The sequence below is a fragment of the Giraffa tippelskirchi genome, chromosome Y (genome assembly GCF_054371585.1).
Source record: "Giraffa tippelskirchi isolate mGirTip1 chromosome Y, T2T-mGirTip1v1.2.pri, whole genome shotgun sequence".
Classification (NCBI taxonomy): Eukaryota; Metazoa; Chordata; class Mammalia; order Artiodactyla; family Giraffidae; genus Giraffa; species Giraffa tippelskirchi.
The window spans coordinates 13,745,698-13,751,703 of record NC_137290.1 but is presented as its reverse complement, the minus strand read 5'-3'; positions in this window follow the sequence as shown (position 1 = coordinate 13,751,703).

The window sequence follows — 6,006 nt, the reverse complement described above, 5'->3', positions numbered from 1 at the left end:
AAATGTGCTCTATTGATTGCAGTTGGTTGTCTGATTTCAAGTTTCTCTTAATCTAAAGAAATCTCTTCTCACTTTTTCTTAATGTCTTGTGTGACCCCAAGAATAATGTAGAAATATATTTTCCCCCTCTCTCCACCCAATTCCTAATAAAGCTAACAGTTTTTATATTCCTTATATTAAAGTTTAACTTCTTAAATTTAGAAGCACTCATTTTTTAATTTACTTTTAATTCTGATAAACACATGACATAAAATTAACCATCTCAGACATTTTTAAGTGTACAGTAGTGTTAAGTAGAGCCACATTATTGTGCAGTGGATACTCAGGACTTTTTCATCTTGAAAAACTCAAATTCTGTATCCATTAAACAATAACTCCCCATTTCCCCCTCCCTCCAGCCATGGCAACCATCATTCTAGCTCTCATTTTTTTTGTTAAAGCTTTCTGTGGTTATGCAAGTAGTACTGGAAGAAACTAGGTCAGTTGTCCTGTGGAATGTCCCCACTTCTAAATATGTCTGTTTGCTTCCTGTGGTATCCTTAACTTGTCCCTGTCTGTTTTCTATAACTGGAAGTTAGCGCTAAACTCTGGAGAATTTAGTTTGATTCATCTTCACCTGCTTTGGCAGGAATAACTCGTAGGTGGTTTTGTGTACTTTATATCATATCCTGGTCAAGTTTTTTGCCCCTGCCAAAGAGCCCCTGTCTAGGCTCTTGAAGTCATTCTCCAAGCCACTGCACCATTCACAGGCAGGAAGGTTTCAGAGTTTTCACCATCTGTGGAGTCTTCATGATCCAGCTGCATGTTCCTTCTTCACCACCTCTTCTAGACTTTTCTTTATGTGCCTCCTCCCATTGCTCTATCCTGGTCTTTAGATATTTGGATTAAGAGGTGATGGAGACTTCTCAAGGGGGTCTGCTGTGGGCCATTTGTTGAGGGCCCTGGGCCAAGGCTTCTTAAGAGACCTTAACTCTAGAAAGCCAGGGAGCATCAGACTTGACTCTGTTCTGATGCTGCTTTCATACCACAGATGGCAGCAGTGACAACATGGATAGTTAACTCGGCCAGTCATCCCTGGACTAGTTGGAATTTATGAAATATGCACAAGCCACTGCCTCCATACTTTTCAAGCTGAACTCTAGTTGCCTGTGGTGGCAGGTACCTCAGCCTGTTATCTTTCACCTTGCTGTGTTTCTTGCTGCTATTCTAGTGGGCCCTCAAGGATAATGCTATTCTTCATGGCTTTTCCTAACCAATTCCTGGTACATCAGACAGTTTGAGCACTGCTCTTATACTCAGGTTATTTTTTTTTTAATTTAGAAACACTCATGTTTTAAGCTTTTTTTGATTGTGCAAGTAATACATATCCATTGATGACGATCAGAAAATACTATCATCTTTGAGGGTTTTTTTTTTTTTTAATATTTGTATTTCCCTGTCTTAGATATACTCGCTGCTAAAAGAGGTATACACTGTTCAGACATTTTTTCCTGTGTATAGGTTTATACAGATTTTTTAAATAAAATACATACTATTTTAAAGGTGGCAATTTTTCTTCTACTATATCATGAGCATCTTCCCACATTCCTAAATGTATCCCGCAGTTTCATCTTTCAGGACTGCCTGATACTTGGTTGCAAAGATGTGGCCTAGTTTATTTCACTAGACTTCTAGGGTTGGAAACTGGGGTTACTGTTCTTTATCTCTTTTTTAATTACATTGTGAACCTTTAAAATTTTTTTTTAGTTATAATTAACATACTGTATTATATGAGGATAGGGGAATAGACCGGAAAGGTGAGGGGATTAAGAAGTACAAACTTCCAGCTATAAAATAAGTCACAGAAACGTAATGAACAAATAGGGAATATAGTCAATACTATTGTGACAGCTTTGTGGTGGCAGATGGTAACTGGGCTCATTGTAATGATTGTTTCATAATGTATAAGAATGCTCACTCCCTGTGTTGAACACCTGAAACTTATCTCGTATATGTGCACCGCTTCCCCGTTACCTCCTGAGTCTTGGAATTTCCATCAACAACTTGCTCTGAGGTCTTTGCATGTGGTTGTGTTCCCCAAGGAGAAGTTCCCAGCAATAGACTTTCTGGGCCAAAACGTATATGTATCTTGAAGGCTTTTGAAGCACCCCTGGCCTTCTCTCCTCAAAGGTCTAAAAGATGTGTAGATTTTTTTGTTTCTCTTGGGAGCAACTGAACTACTCAACTCTCCCCTATACTCACTTTGTCTGTGAAGAATTTGCACTCTTAACCCCGCTTAGGGAGGGGTTGATGCCCACCTGAGGCCTGATGTTAGGCCTGGAAAGATCCACAGATGAAGTAGTTTGTTCACACCCTCATTTTACCAGTTGTGTTAGGTTTACTTTCCTCATTAAACAGTAGTAAGCATATTTAAAAAAAAAATTCAGAAACACAGCAGGCTAATACACTCCCCTGCCCCGGGGTGCTCTCATCAGAGCACACACCCAGGACCATGCTTGTGTTCACTAGCTGAGGAGCCCCTTGGTAGGGCAGGGAGAGTGTGGGCTTTGGAGCTGGGCTGACCTGAAGCCAGAGCCGGCTCCTTCCTCAGAAGCCGCTTAACCTCACTTTCTCAGGAAATGCGGTAACAGTGCCTCCCCTTGGAACTCTTGAAAGGCCTGGAGGTCTTCCGTACAACAGAGCCTAACAGTGCCTAGTACATAGTAGGCACCCAGGGGGTGTTCTTAAAGTTCTCTTAGTGACAGTTGCTAAACCACAGAATTATAGACCACAGCCATATATCAGATACAACCACACCTTAACACATTGGAGTATTCACTGTAGTTTAAATAATTTTTCTGAGTAAACATTTTTCATATAATTACAGATTTGGAGTTCTCTTTTCCTCACTAATTTGTAATGACAATTTAAAAATGGCAGTGATATAAAGGTTGGATGAACAGATCATAAAGCATTGTATTTGTAGTTGTTTTCTGAAGATAGATTTCCAAAAAGTGGTATTACCAGATGAGACAGGAAAAGCATTTCGGTGGTTCTCAAAAGATGGTGCAGAATTTGTTTCCTGAGGGGCAGCACTCACAGCCACCAGCTACAGGCAGGGCAGGAGGTGGGTGGGCAGGGATGTGTATAGCTAATCAGTCACGCTGGCCCTGAACCTGAAGACTGGCCCACAACCTTTCTCAGCATAGCACTCCTTATCAGACAGACTGAGCAGTTCATATTTGCAAAGAAATGGCTTTCCCATGCCTGGTATAAAGAAGCGTTTGAACAACATTACCAGCATTGGATATTTATTACTTAAACCAAGAGAACGTTTGCCTGTTTGATAAGCCAAAAAAGTGATTCTTGCTACCTTATGAATTCCCTCCTGCCCGTGTATGCTTTTAAACTTCTCTGTGTATAATCTAGGCCTTTTGCCCATTTTACTATTGTGTCTGTGCTTTTTTTCTTTTTTACTGATTTCCACAAACTGGTTTTCCTTTTTTTTAAAGGATTTTTAAAAGGATTCCTATTGTTCATTTGAGAGCACTAACTTGACTTATTAAAAACAATTTCAGTTTTATGAAAAGGTAGATCTCTCTACCTCATTGGAAAAGACCCTAACGCTGGGTAGGATTGAGGGCAGGAGGAGAAGGGGATGACAGAGGATGAGATAGTTGGATGGCATCACCGACTCGATGGACATGGGTTTGGGTAGACTCTGGGAGTTGGTGATGGACAGAGAGGCCTGGCGTGCTGCAATTCATGGGGTCACAAAGACTCAGACATGACTGAGCGACTGAACTGAACTGAGATCTCTCTCTCTCTCTGCCTTGCTGTCCCCTGCCCCTGACTCCAATACACCATAAACAGCGTTAACATTTTGGTCATTTTGGTTTGTTTTCTCATCTTTTTTTTTTTTTTTTTGGCTGCACATACTGCATGCAGGATCTTAGTTTCCCAAACAGGGATTGAACCTGAGTCCCCTGTGTTGGGAAGCACAGGGTCTTAACCACTGTACCGCCACAGAAGTCCTCTTGTTTTCTTATAATTTAAAACTAATCACCAGACTAAGGAGGTGCTTGCCTGTAGGGAGTAGTGGGGAGGAAGTCTGGCTTCCGTGGTACCTCTGTTCGGTCTCACCTACTGACACATGTGGGTGTGTTACCTATTTTAAGATGGTTATAGTTTTCATTTAGCTGTGATCATCCCATGTGTGCATGGCATGTTTTTTCCATGTAACCGTACACCTCACACACTGCTCTGTCCCGGGGAAGTCGTTTTCACCTTGCTGATAGCTGCAGAGTATGCCCAGAGATTTATCTGTGTGGCCCTCCCTCTGTTTGAATGTTTCATTTAGTTCTGGTTTTTCACAATTGTAAAGGATACTGTGATGAACATTTTGGTCCTTAAAATATTTTTCTAAACTTAGGAGTCTTTTAAGATTTTGCCAAAAGGGAGTTCCTGTATCAGAAGGGGATTCATTGTATTGGAAGGGGTATACTTGTTTAAGGTTCCTGATACACAACTAAGTTTTCATTCGAAAACATATCGATTTGCACTGCTGCCATTAACGCATGATGGTGCTTTTCACCTTTGCTAGTTTAACAAGAGAAGGGACATCTAATTTTAATTTTATTTATTTCATTTTTAAGGACACTGAATAATTTCCTCTGAGCTTCTTAAGCAATTATATTTCTCCTTTTTGCATTCATTGTCTGTGTGGCTTTAATATCTTCCAATCAATTTGAGCAGTCTCTTTATATAATAAGGATATTAACTGTCTTCATTTTGGCCATAAACATTTTACCCCAGTTTGTTTCGATAATTTTTTTCAGAAGGTTTCAATTTTTATATAGCTCAATTCTTCTGCTATCTTTTCTAAACCTACAAAATCTAACCACCTCTAAACATTAATGTTTTATTCTGCAGTTTTTATTACTTATAAAATATACTTTAACTGTTGCTGAATTTACTTTGAATGTATTATGTGAAAATAAAAATGGTCTCCCATTAACTGCCCCAACATCAATTTTAATAAGTGACACATCAAGTCATAATATGTTATTTTATAATACAGTTTTATATTTGTATCATCCAAATTGTTTTGTCACCCTTTATGCATCCTAGATCTGCACTTTTAACTTGTATATAGCCTTCGATGAGTTTTCTGTCATCATACCTTTAAAAGTGTATTTATATGTATGTGTACTTATAAGAGAAAGATATGATGGTTACTCTTCTGGATAAAAAATTTGTTTACCAACTAAAAACAGCTTTTTGATGATTATTGAAGTGAACTTCACAAATCAGGAAGAATTGACATTGTTACATTTATTAGCATCCAGGAATATGATGTTCTTTCATATATTCAAGCATTCTTATCAACTGGTAAAGCTTTGTGTTCTCAACAAAGCTTTTGTTTTTCTCATCAGTTTTCCTTAGTTATTCCCACATACTGTTGCAGTTGTAGGCTTCATTGTGTAGGCTTTTTCTCGTTGGTTATAATTCCCCCAAACGCCAGCATCCTAGGAATGGGGTTACTATTCCTAGTGTTGCCCCGCTGCATGCACTCAAGCTAGCCAAACCCTGTGCTTCCAGAGGCCGGTGGGGCCACAGATTCTCCGAAGGAAAATGCAGAAAAAGCATAGCATTAAGTATGTGAGCACAGGTATAGACACAACTTATAAATACCACCCCATACCCCGCCCCCAGCGTCAGTTTTGAATCTCCTCTCACTCTGGTTCCAGTGCTGGGACCAGGCCATCTGATTATCATGTCTCCTCCAGGGGGGACCCTGAAAGAGGGAAGAAGTACAGGACCCACTGGCATGATAACTGGCCCACTTCAGCCTTTCAGATAGAAGACTGGTTTGGATCAGTTGACAATAGGCTTTGTCGTTTGTTTACTTGGGCTTTGGTTTTTCTTGTGGAGTGGGGCAGGATTGGCCATACCACATGACCTACGGGATCTTAGTTCTCCCTACCAATTGTAGAAGCCAGCCGGTGCTCCAGAGGGTGGCGCCTC